Here is a 20,679-nt window from a genome sequence, read left to right as displayed (position 1 = left end):
TAGATAGATGGCAGATAGTGGACTGGTAAATGGACATTTGACACAGACACAGACATAGACAGAGGACGGAGAGCGAGGCAGGGAGCGGCTGGAGGGAGAAGCGGATGCTGCACCGCTGCAGGCAGGTGGACGGTCGTCCACACTGAGCCCTGCGGCTCCTGGCTCTGGCGTCTCCACCGAAGCCCTGAGGACGGCGTGGCCTTTCCTCACCACACATGCGGTCCAGCGTCTCACTCCCGGGTGTGCACCCAAGGGCAGCGAGAGGGCTCTGCTCGTCAGAAACCCGGCTCCCATGTCCACTGCAGCTCTGTGCGCAAGGCTGAGAAGCAGAGGCCACCGCCACGTCCATGCGCTGATGGGAGGAGAGAGATGCCGCCGGCACAACCCCCCTCGTCACCTGGACGCACAGGGAGACGAGTGCCGGTGAAGTCACAGACGCATGGCGGTGTAGGAGTCAGCAGTGCGGCCCTGGAGCCCAGCGGTGGGGAGGGGTGAGGCAGGGGCCCGCAGAGGGCACGGCCCCCAGCCGGACAGCAGTCGGAAGTTCTGTCCCATGGGACGGTGGCCAGAGGGGGGTAAGGGTGCTGCATACTTCTGTGCCAGCTGCACTGGGAGACAGGACTGCGCGAGGTTCCAGGAGCTGCATGTACCCACGCTGACTGGGCACCACACACGGGTCGTAGCCTGGAAGATGCCGCATAGCACGCGTTATGTGTGTGGGACTTCATTATTTAAAAATTAAAATAATAAAAAAATTAGGTATATTAATCAGTAACAGTAAAATCGCATTTGGGAAAGAATTCAGGAAAACCTTCTCCCTTTCTAGACTTGGTTTCTAGAATCGAGAGACCTGGAGATTTACAGAAGTTCACAGGGGGCTGGCGCTGGACGCCGGTTCAAGTCCTGGCTGCTCCATTTCCCATCCAGCCCCCCTGCTAATGCGCCTGGAAGCAGCAGAAGACAACCCGAGTGTTGGGCCCCTGCACCCACGTAAGACACTTGAAGGAGCTTCTGGCTTGAGCTTGGCCCAACCATGGCTGCTGCGGCCCTCCAGGCAGTGAGCCAGTAGATGGTTCTCTCTCCCATCTGCTGGTTCACTCCACAAATGGCCACAATGGCTGGAGCTGCGCCGATCTGAAGCCAGAAGCCAGGAGCTTCTTCCTGGTCTCCCACGCGGGTGCAGAGGCCCAAGCACCTGGCCCATCCTCCACTGCTTTCCCAGGCCATAGCAGAGAGCTGGATCGGAAGTGGAGCAGCCGGGACTCGAAGCTGTGCCTATGTGGGACGCTGGTGCTGCAGGCCGCGGATTTACCCTCTACACCAAACGCCGGCCCCTGCTTAATGCATTTCTAAAATGTACCTATTAGAGGCAGACAGACACAGAGATTCTATCACTGGTTCACTCCCCAAAGGCCCAGCATGGCCGGGACTGGGCAAGGCTGAAGCCAGAAGCCACAACGCGTCCAGGTCTCTCTCTGCATTGCCCCGCTGCTGGCAGCCGGAGCAGCTCCTGAGGACACCGATTCCCACAGGGAGGAACGAGGGCTCCCATCGCGGGCTCTGCCAGCCACGCGGCCCAGGGCCGTCGTCCCCAGGCCCCACTGCAGACACAGCTGGAGCCAGGGCAGCACTGGAGGAGTTCTGGGGACCAAGTCTGTAACCCACGCGCTGGGGGACGTCCGACGGCCACGTCCATCCCCAGCTCTGTGGTCAGGCCGAGGGCCCGGGGCCTCTGCATTGCTCGCCTGAGGCCCTGCCAAGCAGCTGCCCGCAGGAGGAAGGCTCTATCCTGTTGCCGGGGTCGGCTCCCACCCGGCTACGGTGGCTTCCACCTCGTCTCCTGGCCTTGACCCGGGGCTGCGCCAGGGCTTAACTGATGGAGGTCTAGGGTCGGGAGCCCGGTGTTGCTGGGCGCTGGACAGAGCAGGAGCCAGGGAGGGCGGGGGGCCGCTGCCCGCCCCCAAGGCCTGCTCAGCCCAGCAGCCCTACCCCAACCCCAGTCTCCCAGTGTCCCAGAACAGCCTCGGTGGGCGCCAGCAGTGGACTGTTGCTCAGAGACAGGGTTGCACTAGTGTGCCACGCCCTGAACTAGCATGTTCTGGCATGTGCTAGCATGTCATAATGTGCACTTGCATGTTGTAGCATACACTAACATACTGTAACATGCACCATAACGTGACGTGCGCTAACATGCTGTGACGTGACACCTACCAGTACATTGTTATACACACTAGCATGCTGTGATGTGAACTAGCATGTTGTGACATGTACAAACATGTTGTAATGTGCATTGGCACGTTTCAATGTGTACTAGCATGTTGTTGTGTGTGCTAGCATGTCATGACATGTACTAGCATGTTGGGATGCGTGCTAGTGTGTTTAAGTATACTAGCATGTTGTGACATATACTATCATGTGTTATGTGTACTAGTGCGTAGTGACATGTGCTATCATGTTGTGATGTGTACTGGCATGTTGGGATGTTTACTAGCATGCTGTGGTGTGTGGTAGCATGTTGTGATGTGTACTAGTGTGTTGTGAGTAAACTAGCATGTTATGAGTAAACTAGCATGTTGTGATGTGTACTAGCATGCTGTTGCATGTACTCGTGTGTCATGATGTGTACTCGTGTGTTGTGACGTGTGCTCGCGTGTCGTGATGTGTACTAGCGGGCTGTGACATGTCCAAGTGTGTTGCAGTGTGTAGCAGCATGTTGCCCTCCCTGCTCTTCACGCAGTCAGGAACGCTTCCTGCAGACCCCTGTGCCATTCTGGGACTGTGCCGTCCACTGTTGCCCCTTGGAATGAGACGGGCGGTCGGTCCCGAAGCCCTGTGGTTCTGTCCCCGGGGAGGTCGCTGGCCCAGCACAGTTTGGCCTGGGGACCGTTGCAGGGGCTCGGTTTTGATTGGCCCATTCTTTTTGCCCAAAAATATTTTAAAAAATAATCCAAAGTGCATTTTTTAGAAAATTTGCAGTGGGAACCAAGAATCAGCTTGAAGAAAATGTTGGATTCCTGCGTTGGCAAAGAGACAGAGGCCACGGTTTCCAGCTGAAAAGTGGGGGTGGGGGCTGAGCCCTCGGAGACCTCGGGGAGGGACCCCGACAAGTTTGTCCGCTCTGCGGAAAGTGGGAGTTCGGACGTGGGGACCGCGTGCAACACGGTGCGCTCACCCTCACAGAGCAATTCAGGGTGCGAGGACTGATGACAGACGCTTCCGTGTCACTCGTCAACGCAACCACCAATATGTGTGCTAAAAGGAACCAGTTACTTCTTCCACGTATCTGAATCCCAACGTTCACACTTGTAAAGTGAATTACGAACTTCACTTTATAATTTTAATTACCCCAGTGCTCACCGACTATGGAGAAATGCGAGAATTCAGTGGTCCGGAGTGGCCTCTCCCCACCTGCGCGTTTAAAGGTAGAAGCTGTTCTGTTCCCCAGCGATCGCCAAGTGGCAACTAAGCGAGCAGGATGGCGGGGACTTCGGCGAGTCACACAGCGCTGGCTCGGGCCCTGCCCTGTCACTCATCTCGGCCGTCACAGAGCGGCACGCTCGGCTCTGCCCCGGGGCTCCCCTCCCCTCTGGTGTGGGGCAGGGTGGTCCCAGGCCCCCGGGAAGGCAGGCACCCCAGCTCCCGCGTGTATCTGAGAAAACACAGACCTGCCAGCTCCCAAGGACACGGCACTGAGCCAGCCGCGGTCCGGCAGTGACACTGGCCTGTCCCCTATCCCCTCCCCTCTGCCCCTGCTGAGTGGGCATCCTGCGGGAGGACACTGGGGACAACCACCCTGCTCCGGGGGCCAGGGTGAGGCCGAGGCAGCCAGCAGCACAGGCTGGCACTTCCTGGAAGGGAATCATCATCAAGTCTCTGATACCGGGAACCTCACAGCTTCGTTGCCTGGGCGGAGAGCAAAGCAGCCGTGGACCAGTGACCCCGGTTCCTGCCCCTGCTCCTCCCCCTGGCCCCTTAGATTTCCAGTGGCCAGTCACAGAGGGATCCTCGTTTACCAAGAGAGTTGTTTGTTTATTTATTCAATGGGAGAGGGAGAGACAGTGCGGGGAGAGAGATCCTCCATCGTTCGTTCACTGGGTCACTCCCCGAATGCCCGCAGCTGCTGGGGCTGGGCCAGGAGCCTGCAGCTCCGTCTGGGTCTCCCAGGTGCGTGGCGCACGAGCAGGGAGCTGGGTCGCACTCGGATATGGGATGCGGGCGCCCTGGTCCCTGGCTTATTGGCTGCACCGCAATGCTGGCCCTGGAAGAATCCTGGTTAAGCTCTCGAGCAGTTGGCGAGGGACTCTATGCGACCACACCTGTGGTGTGGGGTGGGCTGCAAGGCAGAGGGGGTCTCGGGTGGCTTTGCCCACGTGGACCTGGGACTGGAGGCCCTCATGCCCTGGCAGTCCCTGTGTTCCTGGGGGGCCACCAGGTGACCTGGCCTGGGTGCCCAGCACCCAGGGTGAGGCCTGTGTCCAACGGCTGGCCAGGGGCTCACACAGAGGAGGACCAGGCCCTGAGTGCCTGCCCATCTCCCAGGGCCACTGCCACTGTCCACGGCTGAGCCACCGTGGCACACGCCACAGCTGGGAACAGCACAGTGCCCCTCCTCAGACTGCCCCTCCTCCTGTCTCTCAGGAAACCAGACCCCGAGAGCAGGGAGTGAGTGGACAGAGGCATGCTGGGAATATCCTTTCACCTCTGTCGGGATGGGAGGGGAGTCCCGGGGAGTGGGGGTCTCCGTGGCAAGGGAGGGAGCTGCCACCTGGGGCAGGAAGCTGGCGTGGGGTCTCGCCCATGCAGGGACCCACTCTGCCCCAGTTTCCTGGCTGGGGGCTCAGCCAGCAGCCTGCCCCACGTCGCACCCCCAGAGTCACAGCCCTGAGTGGGGAGCAGCCGGCATGAGGCTCACTCTGGGGGGGGGGCCACCGTTGCTTCTTTCTGGATCTCCTACTTGTGGATATTTGTAAGTGGAGTCATTCTTTCTGCCCCCAGGGAACTGGTTCCAGGACGCCCCACAGATGTCAGAGTGGCCACAGGCTGGAGCCCCGTGTGTAAATGGCACAGACCCGACACACGTCTCCCCTTGAGTTTGCGATGTCTCGATGTTAAACCCAACACAAGGTAGCGCCAGGTGAGGCGCTGTGACGTTGCGTCGCTCAGGGACGAGGACAGGACCCCGCTCCGTGTACGTGCAGCCCAGACACCATCTTTTTCCCGAACGTTTTGCAGCGCTCGCTTGGCTGAGTCCCTGGTTGTGGAGCGTGCAGATACACAGCACTGATTAGTTTAGAAAAATTCAGAGCAGGAAAGACGAGCTGGAGGGGCCGGCGTTGTGGTGCAGCGGGTTAGGCGCAGCACACAAGGCTGGCATCCCCCATCGGAGTGCCGCTTTCAGTCCAGCTCCCTGCTGCTGCGCCTGGGAGGACACTGGAGGACAGCCCCAGTACGGGGGCCCTGTCGCCTCCCTGGGGGACCACCGTGGCGTTCTGGGCTCCGAGCTTCAGCTTGGATCAGCCCCAGTCCTTGCTACTGTTTGAAGAGTGAACCAGTGGGTAGAAGATACCTCTCTCTCTCCCCATCCCCCTTCAAATCAATCAGTGTTTAAGACAATAATAAAAGGAATTAAAAGGCAGAGCAGAATTAGGCGACATCTGTCGGGCCCCAGGCTTCTGAGCCACCCTGAGTGACAGCGGCACGTGTCACGCCTCAGGTTCAATGAGGAACGAGTGCTGGACAAAACAAAGTCTTCACTGGAGACCATCTCCACCATGTGCAGCGTGGGTAACACGTGTGTGCAGCGTGGGTAACACATGCATGCAGCGTGTGTAACACGTGTGTGCAGCGTGGGTAACACGTGTGTGCAGCATGTATAACATTTGTGTGCAGCGTGGGTAACACATGCGTGAAGCGTGGGTAACACATGTGTGCAGCACATGCTCACGCGTGCCGGGAGTGCAGCTCCTGGTCACGGAGCCCCACTTGCATCCCACTGCAGAGAAGGAATCAGATGGCGCAAGGGCAGTGACACGGTGGTGGCGCCCGGCGCTCCGCGGCGGCTTCCCGGGTCCGCATCGCTCGTCCTCCCCTCGTCCTCAGCCGAGCGGCGGCAGCGAGCAGCTGGCCAGAATTCCCGAGTGCCTGTGATGAGGACGCCTGCGGTGTCGGAGTTGGTGATTAAGTGGAAGAAGACGGATGCTTCTTGGTGGTTTCCCGAAGGAAGCTTCCCTGGAAGACCCCAGTGTCCCGCCTTGTCCGTGCGCCCCGCGGCGGGAGACGGGGCGTCTGATCACGGCGGCCGGGGCGCCCGCTCCGCTCTCTCCCTGCTTCCAAAGTCGTGGCCGACACCCAGCTCGGAGGCCTGTGTCCTGGGTCATCAGGCTGTGCAGAACACAGCGGAGGAAGGAGGCTGCACACACACACGGGCACGGCCCCTGGGCTTCTCCCCATCGCGGCCACCGCTCCGGACTGCCCCCAGCCCCCGATCGCTCTCCCAGACCCCGTCCTGAGGGGTGAGAGCGAGTGAGCCGATCTGCACGAGGCTCCTCAGAAGAGCGGCCGCACACCAGCCTCACCCCACACTGGGCTTTGCTGCGGTTGGGTTGGAATAAGCCGGAGGAGGAAGTGTGTGCCAGGAATGCACTCCTAGGAACAGCCCACGGGAAGGCAAAGGAGGACTCAGAAGGGCCGCACAAAGAACACATGTGATGGCAGGGGCCACACAAATGACACACGTGTGGCGGGGGTGGCCATGCAATGACATGTGTGGTGGGGGTGGCCATGCAATGACACGTGTGGTGGGGTGGCCATGCAATGACACGTGTGGTGGGGGTGGCCATGCAATGACGTGTGGTGGGAGGGGCCATGCAATGACACGTGTGGTGGGAGGGGTCATGCAATGACACGTGTGATGGGAGGGGCCATGCAATGACACGCATGATGGGGCTCCAGCAGCCCATCTGCCCACTTCTCACTCCTGTGTGTGACAGGGACATTTTTCCGTTTGTTAAAATCCAAGGTCATTTTAGTCACTTGTCAATCGGTGTGAGGAATTATTAATACAAATCTTGAACAATGCTGTTCAGACAGGATCTGGATCTGTATGCGTGTGACCAGGGTGGTGTTGGGGTCTCGGAGAGCCTGGGGTAACTGTTGCTGGCTTCGCCGATACACGGAGCCTGCAGCTTTTCTCCTCCGCGTCTCGCCGCCATCGCCCTCCAGCCCACGGAAGGCGTGTTCCCGCGTCTCTCCGTGTGTCTCAGACTTCCGAGTGCAGAGACGCGGGTGGTCCATGTGCACAGCTCAGCACACGCCAGCATCTGCCCCTCTGGTCACACCCACATGTGCAAGGAAGAGAGGACTGTTGTGGGGGGCTGAGGAGGAGCGGCGGTGTGAGCCCGGAGCTGCCGCGGGTGCCCCCAGGGCCGGGCACTCAGCGGCACAGCTGTGCGGTGGCTGTGCCTGGCCAGGGAGAGCACGCCGTGCACCCTGCTCCTCCGCACGGTTGCTGCGTGGACGAGGGTCTCTGCGTGGGAACCACAGTCTCCTCCTTCCGACAGGCGGGCCCAGGGGAGGAAGACGCTCCAGGTCTGCTCTGGCGCGGCCGGGCACAGGATGCCAGTGCCATAAACCCCAGGCACTGGTCGTCTGCACTGAGGCTGCCCGCTGGCCGGGGCTGCAGAGGCTCCTGGGCCCACCTCGGGACGAAGCGCAGAACTTGCTGGTCGGCCGCCACCGTCTGGCCGTGGAGTGCTCAGCCCGCCGTGGCGCGGGGCTCCTTCTGGGCTGCGTGAGTCACTCAGTTCTTTCCCTCGTCGCCAGCAAGCGCAGCTGCAGTGGAGCCCACATTGTCCCTCTCATTTAAAGAAAGATCATTTATTTGAAAGTCAGAGTTAGAGAGAGAGAGAGAGAGAGAGAGAGAGAGAGAGAGAGAGAGGTCTTCCATCTGCTGGTTCACTGCCCAGATGGACGCAATGGCTGGGGCAGAGTCAGGCGGAAGCCAGAAGCCAGGAGCTTCTTCCAGGTCTCCCACATGAGTGGCAGGGGCCAAGCACTTGGGCCACCTTCCGCTGCTTTCCCAGGCACATTAGCAGGAGCTGGATTGGAAGTGGAGCAGCCGGGACATGGACATTTTTTCTCAGCATGTATCACGTCGCCTCTCTGGGGGCTTCCGAACCATTCTGCTGCTCCTCTAGTGAGGAGGTCGACAGCCACACAATAGTTAATAATTTCAACAGAGAGAGAGAGAGAGCAAACGAGAGAGAGAGAGAGAGAGGGAGAGAGGGAGGGAGAGCGGCACCTTCCAACTGTTCATTCATTCTCCAAATGACTGTGCCAGGCCATTTGGGTCTCCCGCACGCAGGGCAGGCCCTGAGCACTTGGGCATCCTCCACTGCTCTCCCAGGAGCTGGACCAGAAGTGGAGCGGCCGGGCCCGAGAGCCGTTCTGTGAGGTGGGTGCCAGTGCCTCCACAAGCGGCTTACCCACTGCCCCCAGCACGGGCCCCCGAGGGACACAGTCGTTCTCGTCGACAGGAGACAACTGCGCTCTTCCTGTGTGCGTAGTTTCATTTTTTAAAAACCGTGCGTTTTGTTGCTGACGTTGGGAGAGTTTTCTCCTGGGTGGCAGGTGGATTGCTGCTGAAAGCCCACAGAGCCGTGCGACAGCACAGAGGAGGCGCGAGGCGGGAGGCACGGCTGTGCCCGGTCCCCTGCGGCACGTGTGCGGCTGAGACGGGAGGCTGGGCAGGTGCCATCCCCGCTGCCCACGTCCCCAGTACGAGGAGCTTGCTAGGTGCCCGTCTAGTGTGTGCCTGTGAGCTGCCGCCGCTCCTTGCTGTCCTTTCAGACGGTGCTGTGTGCCGGGGCTGTGCCAAGAGGGCAGTGCCCAGCTCAGTGCTGCACAGGGTCCTCCCCAGGACGCCTGGGGTCCAGGAGGGCGGAGGCGCTCACCGTCATCACCACGAGAGCTTCATCAGAGGCCACCACGGCCCGAGAGGGGTCCAGCTCTGCGTGGCTGGGCTAGCGAGAGGTCAGCAGGGAGGTGTCGGGTCGAGCCGTGGGCAGGGACCCCTCACTCACCGTCCCCGCCTCCATGCATGGCAGCGGCTGCTGAGACCAGGAAACACCTCCCTGAGCTCCCACAAGCTCGCGAGGCACCTTTGTGTAGAGGAGGGGGCCCAGCTGCTGATCCGTGACAGCCGATGGCCCCCAGACCTCTGCGGGACATGGCAGCTGGACGGCAGCTGGGGAAAAGGCCCTGGGAAGTGGCGGAGTGCGCAGGCCAGGAGCGAGGAGCTGAGTGTGCGCCCGACTGGCTGTGGGTGGTCAGGTTTCTTTTTGTTTCTTTGTTTTTTTAAGATTTATTTATTTATTTGAGAGGCAGAGTTACAGACATAGAGAGAGAGGTTCTCCATCTGCTGGTTCACTCCCCAAATGGCTGCAAAGGCCAGGGCTGGCTGATCCGAAGCCAGGAGCCGGGAGCTTCTTCCGGGTCTCCCACATGGGTGCAGGGGCCCAAGGGCTTGGGCCATCTTCCACTGGATTGGAAGTGGAACAACTGGGACTTGAACCAGCACCCATATGGGATGCCGGCCCCACAGGCGGAGGCTTAACCGCTACACCACAGCGCTGGCCCCTGGTGTTCAGGTTTCTGCTCCCACTAAGGCTGAGCTGAGGATGCCCAGCAGAAAGAGGGGGTGAGGCGTTTGCAAGGCAGTGCGGGAGGAGAGCTGCACCCCTGCGGGCCGCTCCTGCCGCTCCGCGTGGACGCCGGCCTCCCGGCTCTGCCCTGCCCAGCCTGTGTCAGCAGGAAGCCGGAAGGAGAGCATGGGCAAAGGGAAACGCCGCCAGGAGACGCGACGACGCACGCAGCGCTCGGCAGACGCCCCCACCTTCAGAAACGCATGCTCCACGCGGGAGGGGCAGAGTTCACACGCACACACGCATCCTGCGTGCATCACAGAGCTTGTGGGTCTTCCACAAGTGCACAGACGGTGTGCATCACAGAGAAGCCGCGTGGGTTTCGAAATGTGTTTGCCTCAAAATAAACTGGTTTTATTTATTTGAAAAGCCAAGAGACAAAGTTCTTCCATCCATTGGCTCACTCGCCTCAGTGCCTGTAACAGCCGGGACTGGGCCAGGTTGAACCCAGGAGCCAGAGACTCCATCTGCTGGCAGGAACCCCTTACGTAGCCATCACCGGGTGCTTTCTAGGGTGCACAGGAGCAGGAGGAATGGAGCAAGGCCCCGAAGCCAGGCGCTCGGCACCCGGGGCAGTGCGTTAACCACCGCACCAACGCCCACCCCTACTTTGCCTTCTCAGCCACTCTTGGAGTATTCTTGTATAGAGGTGTGGACAGGGATACAGACACAGTGCCAACTTAGATATAAAATGCAGATACAGGTGCAAGTCTTTAAGGTCAAAAGGGACAAATTCTCAAGAAAGAAGCCTGGGATGAATGCGTGCCGGCAGCGGCTCCTCCTGCAGGGCCGGGGCTCTGGGAGCCGGGGACAGCGGGGCGCCCCCCTCCCGGCTCCCCACGGCTCTCACCACCTTTCCAGGGGTGGCCTCCCGGCTCCCCACGGCTCTCACCACCTTTCGCATGGCGATTGTGGGATTCATTTTTGCCGATGCTGAAAGCTCTTTGCTGTTAATTTGCCATAGAAAGACTTGGGGAGACAGCTTCTGCAGCAGCACCTGTACCGGGAAGAGGGTCCCGGCTCTTGCCATCTGCACTGGGCCCTGGACTAAGCCAACAGGGGAGTGGTGTCTTCGGAATGTTGGAAACGCACGCTGCGGAAACACAGTGCAAGGAGTTCAGACCGTCTGCACCCAGTTAAGCTGAGCTTTTAGTTTCGTGTTCCCACGGTTGTGTGCGTGAAGTCGCTTGGTGCGTTCATCTGAGTCGGCTGCACGATGGCCCACACCCAGAGGCACTGCCCAACACAGCCCCCGCCGTGAGCCTCTGCAGGCCGCAGGTCCCTGCCTCCGTCCTCCACGGCACTCGTCTGCCCCAGGTGAGTGGGGGTGAGCGGCGGGACCAGCGCAGGAGACCCGCGAGGCTGAGGCGGGTGGGGGAGAAGCCAGCCTGGAGGAGGAGGGCCCAGGCCTCAGCAGAGGCGGAACCCACAGCAAGGTCCTCATTCTGGGTCACGGGGACCAGTCACAAACCTCGGCTTCCTGCCCTGTGAAATGCAGATGCTGTCGCGTTGTGGACACCAGTGTGACGTTGTACGGCAGGTGCACAGCGGAGGTGCCAGGCAAACGCCAGCAGCGGCTCCCCCAGCAGGGCCCTGGCCCCGCACCCTCCTGGTAAGGCGTGGACAGCATCTACCCTGGGGGCTGGGAGGTCCTGCACGATGCTGAACTGAGGGACTGGAGCCCAGGGGCCTTGCACACCACCGCGGAGAAATCTTGGCTGACCCCACAACAGTGACCGTCAGCCCCAGCCGGCAGGAAAATCCGGAGTGAAACACCTCCAGCCAAAGACCCTCCCCAGGGCAAGCTGCGCAAAAGACCCCAGTTTCCTTCCCCAAAACACAGAACAGCACCAGGCTTCTCAGCTCTCATCACAAAGCTGGAGTTGGCTGGCGTTGCGTTAGAAAGAACTCCCCTCTTCTCTCTGGGGGAGCTGTTCTGAGTCACGGAAGCTGTGATCCGAGGATGAAGGGGCTGCACCCCTCCCTGGGACCCTCATGGCCGAGCGTCCTGCCGCTGTCCTCCATTGGCTGTCGCCAGGACTGTCAATCAACCCAGTCTTGTGCCCTGGGAGACTCCACCCCGACACATGGCCAGGTCAAGGGGCCTGGGGTGGGCGGTCCCGCAGAAGCTGGGCTGAGTTGCATAATCATTATGCCAATTAATCTGCACCTCCTTCCCGGGCCCCCAGCCGCCCCTCCGCACCCCCAACAGCATTTCCTGGGAAGCCAAGGAGCAAACTCATGTATAATTTAGTCCTTTTCCAGACCGAGGCCCACAGAACATTAGCTGAGTTGTGATGCAAATGATGTCAGCAGCCACTAATTAAAGAAAGAAAATATTGGGCTGAGCGACGATTTCCAAATGCCTCTGCCTATTTAAGTCTCGTGTCAAGGCCACTCATTAAAATTAATAGCACTTAGTGCCCATAAAGACGGTTTGGATTTCACAAGTCTCTTTCCCATCATGGTGGCTCCTGCCCCATCGCGGGGTTGGGGTGCAGAGACCCGGGAGTGGGACGAGGGCCTCCGGGGAGCCTCGGCAGGCCTCCCAGACGGACTCAGGCTCCCACCGCAAACGCCACGCACACACAGCCGACGGCGCAGGTCCCCAGCCGACTGCTCCGTGATGAGTGAGGAGCCCCTGGAGAGCGAGGCAGGAGGCAGCCGGGCCCAGGGTGCCGCCGGGATTGGCCCCTGCTGGCAGTGGGCTCCCCCGCGGCCCCTGCTCGGCAGGTGGGAGCCCAGGCCGGGGCGTGGCTGGCGAGATGGGTGCTGAGGGCCCTGTGGCCCCCGCTCAGGCAGGAGGTGAAGGAGAAGGAAAGAGAAGAGAAAAATGCAGCGGACCAGGCGCAGGGGTGTGGCTGGGGCAGGAGGCCGCGCTTCTAAATTGCCACAAACCTTTCTGCCAAAAACGTGGGATTCCAGGTGAGATCGTGCCTTGTGGCACCTGTGGCTCCTCCTCGCTCTAAGTGCTTAGTGCTACTGTGGCAGCCCTCTCAGCACACCTGGGGCCGTCCCCAGACAAGCCCGGTCCTCACAGCAGGTGGGGTCGGGGTGGGGGGCCGGGGCCGGGGTGCTGCCTGTGCCGTGCAGACGACGCGGGCTCAGAATACACAGCGCAAGGAGGCGCCCGCCTTGGCTGCCGCCGTCCACTGCAGCCAGTGGGGAGCTCTCGGGAAACCCGAGTCCCCTGCAGGGCCCCCCGGGGTCGCCATCCGCATTCAACTTCACCTGCTGCATCGCCCAGCTGCGCGGTGACCCCCACGACCCCCAGGAGAAACTCTGGAAGCCAGCTGAGCTGAAGGGGGCGCCTCGGTGACCTGGCACTCACCACTGCACCGTGGCCGCCGCCCTGTGCCCCGGGACGCGGCTGGCACTGGTGGCTCCCACGCCCGCCGGAGCTCAGCCAGAAGCCCCACGGGCAGAGCCGGCGCTCTGGGGGCCCCCCGTCGGCGCCCACATTCTCACGCGGGCAGCAGACGCTGCCTGGGGGTGTGCACCCTCATTTCCTGTGTCGGCTGCAGGTCAGTGCTAAGCCGGCAAGACCTGCCTGGCCCCAAGGGACAGGGAGCCCCAGTCCTCGCGGGGACGCAGCCTCCTGAGAGGTGGAGGTCACCAGACTCCAGGGGCCCCGGCTCCCCGCCGGGCTGCCGCCTCGCCACGCCACTGGCTGTTTTCTCAACTTTTTGAAGTGTGCCCGCGCAGAGGGTGCCACGGGTGGGCACCGGGGGACAGGAGGGCACACCGTGACTGCCACCTTTGCCGCCGGTGACTGTCGGCAAGTCCGTGCCGCGTCCGAGCGGGCAGCATTTCCCTCCCAGAATGTGCACGGCCTAGGAACAGGTCTTCATCCGGGAGGGCGGCCACCGGGGGAAGAGGAGAGCGGAAAGCCCCCGGGCGTCTGTGCGCCCCCGCGAGGTCTGCCCACGCCCCCTCTTACCAGGCCGCACACGCCTCCATCCCCCCCGCAACCGTGAACAAGCTGCTGGCGGTGTGAGTAGAGCTGTGTGTTTCTTTAGTTGTGTGAGTTGAGTTGTGTTTAACTGTGTGAGTTTAATTGTAGGTTGTGTGTAGTTTGTGTGTGTGTAGTTTATGTGTTTAATTGTGTGTAGTTTAATTGTATGAGTTGTGCTTCTTTAGTGCGTGAGTTGTTTATGTGAGTTCAGTTGTGTGTTTTAGTTGTGTGAGTTGGGCTGTATGAGTTGCATGTTAGCTTAGTTGTGTGAGTTGTGTGAGTAGAGCTGTGTGAGTTCTGCTCCAGAGACCAAACTAAGTAGGAAGAAAAGTCTTACTTGACAAGTATTTTATTCTATTTTATTTTGTTTGTTTTGTTTTATATTTGACAGGCAGAGTGGACAGTGAGAGAGAGAGACAGAGAGAAAGGTCTTCCTTTTCTGTTGGTTCACCCCCCAAATGGCTGCTGAGGCCGGCGCACCGCGCTGATCCAATGGCAGGAGCCAGGTACTTCTCCTGGTCTCCCATGGGGTGCAGGGCCCAAGCACTTGGGCCATCCTCCACTGCACTCCCGGGCCACAACAGAGAGCTGGCCTGGAAGCAGGGCAACCGGGACAGAATCCGGCGCCCCGACCGGGACTAGAACCCAGGGTGCCGGCACCACAGGCGGAGGATTAGCCTAGTGAGCTGCAGCGCCGGCCACTTGATATGTATTTTAATTGTCTCATTAATACTGAGGTTTTACAAATGAAAATACGAACGCAGCTCATCTCTGAATTACAGACAAGCAACGGAAGTCTGCAGAGCACTGCCACTCACTGCCGTGAAAAGCATCCGCGTTCGTGCAGATCTGAGCTGCAGCCCTGGGCCCGTGGGCGCTTGGCGACTGTTTGTGGACACACACGCACACTGGTGCCCTACCATGCGCTAGTCGTGTTCTTTGTGTGGTGTGCTAGTTTGGGCGTCATCTCCCTGCCATCTGCGATGCACCCCTGGAGGCAGGGCAGCTGCTTCTGTGCTGTGGAAATCAGCCCTGGGCGAGCTCTCGGCACAGGGGTCAGGATGCTGAGTGGGACCCCGGCCTGGGCCCCACCCCAGCTGCCCTCCTACCCTCACAGGAAACCTGGGCTGAGGCTCCGGGGCCCAGGCATCTGGGGAGTAACTCGGCAGGGAGGCGGCCGCTCCCTCTCCCTCTCCCTCTCCCTCCCCAAATAGCAATTCTTCAAAAATAAAACTTTAAAAAATTTTAGAGAAATCTTTCAAAAATGAACACACACCTAGAATGCACAAGACCAAGAGTGAACACTAAGATAAGCCCTAAGCATTAGTTAATGTCGGTAATAATAGGTGGATATTGGCTCGTCAGTTGTCACAAACGCACCACGCTTACAAGACGCTAGACACTACGGAGGCAGGGGATGGGATGGGTCCAGGAACTCTGTGCACTTGTCAGGAATCTTTCTGTCAGCTGAAAACTGCTATAAAAAGTCTACTTAAAGCCGGTGCCGCGGCTCACTAGGCTAATGCTCTGCCTGCGGCGCCGGCACACCAGGTTCTAGTCCCGGTCGGGGAGCCGGATTCTGTCCCGGTTGCCCCTCTTCCAGGCCAGCTCTCTGCTGTGGCCCGGGAGTGCAGTGGAGGATGGCCCAAGTGCCTGGGCCCTGCACCCCATGGGAGACCAGGAGAAGCACCTGGCTCCCGCCTTCGGATCAGCGCGGTGCGCCGGCCTCAGCAGCCATTTTGGGGGTGAACCAACGGAAGGAAGACCTTTCTTTCTGTCTCTCTCACTGTCTAACTCTGCCTGTCAAAAAAAAGTCTACTTAAAAAATAAGGCACTCAGCAGGTGCAGGCGCTAACCTCCTTGGTCTTGGGCACGACGCCGGCAGAAGCCAGCCGCTTCTCGGCTCTAAGGCAGGACAGGGACGTGGGATGTGCTGAGCCAGGCCGGCTTGGGTGCCTCCTTGCCCCTGGTGAATGCCCAGGGTGCCCGCAAGCCGCTGGTGGCGCTGGGTGCTTCTGAGATGCGGCCAGGACTCACCGTGACCGAGTGGCCACGGGGTCCCGGGGGCTGTGTGCAGGCTGAGGGGCTGGGCTGATGTCCCCCGTCCAGGGAAAACTGCACTCCATGGCCCTGCCCCTCACGGCCTCCCAGGGCACCACTGGGGTCTGTCTGCCCCAGCCTCCGCCCACCCTGTGCACACCCCTCATTTCCGACCCCAGGTGTCACTGAAGCCACGGCTCCGGTCGCACCTGTGCTCACCTGGGCATCTCATCTTCCCAGGGCCCTTCCTCGGGGAGGCTGCTGTGCCCTCCCCAGATGCTCACGGGAGAGCGAGGCCGTCAGGGAGGCCCAAGTCCACTCCCCGAGGGCCCTGGTGCAGCGCTTCCGGCTGAGTGTCCAGGCTTCACACACGGATCTTCTTGGTCTTGGAGATTTATTTGAGGGGCTGTGGTGTAGCAGGTAAAGCCGCTGCCTGAGGCACCGGCATCCTGAATGGGCGCTGATTCCAGTCCTGGGTGCTCCACTTCTGATCCAGCTTCCTGCTAATGCCCCTGGGAGAGCAGCAGAAGACGCTCTGAACACTTGGCCCTGCACCCACATGGGGGACCTGGAAGAAGCTCCAGGCTCCTGGCTTCCGATGGGCCCAGCTCCAGTCACTGTGGCCATGTGGGGAGTGAACCAGTGGATGGAAGACCTCTCTCTCTCTCTCTCTCTCTCTCTCTCTGTCACTCTGCCTTTCACATAAATAAAGGTAGAGTGACAGAGAGGGAGAAGCAGAGAGATCGTCCATCTACGGGCTCACTCCCCAAGTGCCCACAAAAGCCGGGCTGGGCGAGGACGAAGGGACTCCACTCAGGCCTCTCACTAGGGTGGTGGGGCCGACTCCCAGGGTGCGCCTGAGGAGGCTGGGTCAGAGTGCAGAGCAGCCCGGATTTCTTTCACCCAGGCCCTGTGAAAGGTGGTTGGGGCGCCCCAGCCAGAAACTGCACCTGCTGCTCCACACGGCCGACCCCCTGGGCTGCCTCTGCTGTCTCTAGCACTGCAACGCGGTATCAGCTACAGAATCATTTATTTAGTTGAGAGACAGAATGACAGAGACAAGGACACACACACACACACACACACACACACACACACAGAGAGAGACAGAGAGAGAGAGAGACAGAGAGATCTTCCATCCGCTGGTTCACTCCCCAAACAGCTGCAAAGGCTAAGGACTGGAACAGGCTGAAGCCAGGAGCCTCCCACACGGGTGCAGGGCCCCGAGCACTCGGGCCGTCTTCCCCTGCTTTCCCAGGGCTTCAGCAGGGAGTCGGACAGGCAGCGGAGCAGCCAGGACCAGAACCGGTGTCCATATGGGACGCCAGCACGGTAGGTGTTGGCTGAATCCATTGTGCCACAATGCCAGAGCCCCAGTTTTATTTTAAAGGTTTTATTTAAATGTTTGATATTTATGAATGATGCTGTACATTTTGTCTTTGATGGATAAGTGAATATTTTAGAAGAAAACTCTAGGAAAATCACAATTCAATTGAGAGACTGCTGGAAGACAGCAGAGCGGTAGATACACACAGACCTTGTAGATTACACTGTCTTCATGTGAGTGCAAGTGCCAGTGTCGTCAGCCTGTCGGGACAGAGTGCGGGCTGCGCAGTGGTGAGTGTGCAGGCCTCCTGGACGCTGGTGACGTCAGGTGACGTCCGCGCAGTCTTGCTTCGTGCTCACTTTGTCATTGTCCCCATCTGAAGGTGAGCTGTCCCGGGAAGGGATTCAGGCACATGGCACCGGACAGTTGGCAAGCCTGGCTTACACGGTCTGTACTCAGGGCCACCCAACGGGCCTCGGCTTGTCCTTGCTGCCACCCCACACTGCAGGGGGCGGAACCCACTGGCGGTGGTCGGGCCGCGGGGACTCCAGGGCTGCCCGGCCCCATCCTGCTCCTGCCCTCCAGCCCTTAGGCCCGAAGCCCCACATCGCTCTGCTGGTGCAGCAGAGCCGCCCGGTGCTGAGCGGGGCCGTCCCAGTGTCCGTCCGTGTGAGTGGACACCCGAGAGGGAACACAGAAGGCCCCGTGTGTTCAGTGGGGTTTCTCCCAGGCAGAGGGAGCCATGGGTGCGAGTGACCAGAGGAAGGCGTGGGCCCGGGTTTCTGAGCCCAGGGACCTACTCAGCAGGGAGTGGGGGCAAAGCCAATGGGCACACCCTTGCTGATGCCCTGAGCGTGGCCCGGAGGCCGCTGGCCCTGCCCAAAGACCCAGGGAGGGCGGTGCAGGTCACTGGGGCGCACCCGTCTGCAGGATGCATCTACTGCCTGCTCCGCCCCTGGGGAGGAGGGGGTGGGGGTCCACTTCAGACGCTGCGCGCTCCCATCTGTAGTGGCCCCCATCTGCCCCCAAAGCTCCGCCCCAGGCCCCTCCAGGCGTTCACACCACCAAGGGTCCGTGGGCGCAGGGCATATCCAGCCTAGGAGCACCGCTGCCCGGGGCCGGGGCCACAGCACCTGAGTTCACCCCACCTCTGCTTCTGGTCAGGAAGAGCTGTTGGACACCTAACCCGTGTTCACCGCCTCTCCATGCACAGCCTGCGGGCAGCCCCTGCCCTCACGGCCCCTCCCCCGGGCTGGGCCCCGCCTCCCCTGCGCCTCCTCGCCTGCCCCCCAGCGCTCCCTGGGGGCGACAGGTGGGGCCCTTCCAGTAACTCCCGCGTGTGGCACAGCCCGGGGTCACCGAGCTCACCTCACTGGAGCGCGCTGGCTCACAGGAGCGTCTTGGAACAAATTGCCCTCCCATCGCCGGAGCGGCGCAGCGCGGGGCTGGGGCCCGCAGACCCGGGTCGCCCACCTCCGTAAACCGCAGAGCGAGGAGCCGGAATGCCAGGGCCCAGCGCTGGGGCCTTCCCGGGGCTCCTGACCCCTCTCTGGGCCAAGTTACTCGGGGTGGCCCTGGCAGGCCGCTCAGGGCCACAACTTCCCCCCAGACCCCACCCGGGGCCCCTCGCCCGCTGGGCGGCGGCTTCCCAGTTTGTCCTGGCCTGAGCTGCCGCCCCCAACAGACTCAAGCCAAGGACGCCTGTGCCCGTGGGAGGACGCGAGGCACACGCTCCGCCTGGCCACTGCGGGAAGGGAAGACAGCCTCTGTCTCGGGCTGGGACGTGGGAGACCCCCGTCCCGGCCGCACACGCCTCCATCACCTCCTCCAGGCAGCCCTCCAGCCCGATTCGTCAGGAGGAGCGCCGCGAGCAGGACTGGGCAAGGGAGTCCAGGCCTTCCAGGGGTTGAATTGGCTTTGCTGGAAAAGATCGACGTCGTGGGCCGGCGCCCGCGGGGTTTGCGGGGCCAGCAGCCCTTTGGCGCGCCCCGGCCACCCTCCCTCCGCGCGCGCGGCCTGAGCGCTTCCCCGCAGCTCCCACGGGAATCCCGCACTCCGCGCCGCGCGGGAGGGAATGGATCCCAGAGGAGGGCTGGCCTGCGGCTACCGGCGGTTTCAGCCTGGACGGCGCCCGCGAGCCCCAAGCCTGCTCGCGCAGGGCCGCTTTCGCTTGGCCCCGCGCGCTCCTGTCCCTGCGCGGACCCCCTCCCCGGGGAAGGAGGCCGCGCGTCCTGGGCCGGCGGGAACGACGGGGCGGGAACGGGCCTGCGGAAGCGGGGAGCCGGAGCTGGGCTGGGCGGGGCACCCGGAGTGGGTCCTGAGCGGGGCTCGGGAGCGGGAGCCGGGCGAGGCGGCCCGCAGGCGTCCAGGCGGCCCCGCGGGCCTGGCTGAGGCCTCCAGGGAGGAGCCTTGGAAGGGAGCCCAGCCGAGGGGCCCGAAGGCCGTGTCGGGAAAAGCAGATGGCGGCCGGGCCCACCAGGCACCTGGGCGCTCCGTGCCGGGTGGGCCGGTGCTGGGGGTCCCGGTCCGCCCCGCCCTCGGGGCGCCCAGCCACCGCCGGTTCGTCCCGCCTGCCCCTGCGGTTTTGTCTTTCAGGGCCTGGAGGTGACCATTCACGCGGGCACGTGGCTGCGTCGCGACGGACTTGGGTCTGGGGGTGTCAGCGGGACGGCAGGGTGTGGGGGGCGCGGCAGGCAGGGGCTGGGGCACCGGCTGGGGACCGCGAAGACGCCCGGGGGCTTCAGCGCCAGCCGCCCGGGCTGCCGTGGCGCGGGGAGCACTGGGCGCCCGCGCGTCATCGTCCTGAGCTCCCGGTGGGTTTCAGGACGGCCCTCCGTCTCCCTCACCCCCAGCCGCCCCCCTCCCCCGGGCGCCACTTGCTGGTGCCACCTGTCACTCACCTGTCAACCTTTCCCTTCGCTCCCGCCCCGCCTCGCCCGAGCAGCGGGTGGGGTGCGCGGGAGCCGGGTGCCCGGGGAGCGCACCGCCGCCCAGCCCAGGTGGCCCGCGTGCCCGCGTGACCCTCGGGCGTCCAGGGTTAAAACCTTCGCTTCTGCGGAACTTGGAGGGGAGGGCGGGAACGGCGGGCTCAGGAGCGGCCCCCGCCCTGTCGCTGGGCGCAGCCGCAGAATTCCAGCTGCGCTGCCTGGTCTGCGCCGCCGCCAGCGCTCCGGGCCGAGGCGGGGTGGGGAACAGCGGGGGACGGTGCCCGCTGGGGGACTGGAGAGCAGGTGACCCGGGGGAAAGCGCTTTCCTTAAAGGTCGCAAGGAGGAGCTCTGGCGACCTCTGTGCCACCAGGAACATTAACTAATTACCAGACCGGGGAAATGAAAAAGCAAATATTCCTTAAAACAAGAGAAGGTAATTATGACCCTGCTGTTGACACCAGCGATTAATAATTGATCGGGAGTTACACGCAATAAATTGACAATTTATCTGCCCACAAAAACGCCTGCGCGCGTGGCGCCCGCGTTCTGCTTCTCCCCGTGGGCGTCTCCGCTGAAGATCTCTCTGCGCTGGAGGCGGCCCGGAGCCTCGCCGCCAGTTCGCTCAGAAGTTGATTTAATTTGTTTTCAGCTCCACACAGAACAAGACAACATTGAGACACCTTAGGAAAAAAAAAGAAAGAAAGAAAGAAAGACTGTGCCTTATTATC

The sequence above is a fragment of the Oryctolagus cuniculus genome, chromosome 14 (assembly GCF_964237555.1).
Source record: "Oryctolagus cuniculus chromosome 14, mOryCun1.1, whole genome shotgun sequence".
Taxonomy (NCBI): Eukaryota; Metazoa; Chordata; class Mammalia; order Lagomorpha; family Leporidae; genus Oryctolagus; species Oryctolagus cuniculus.
This window is presented reverse-complemented; position numbering follows the sequence as displayed.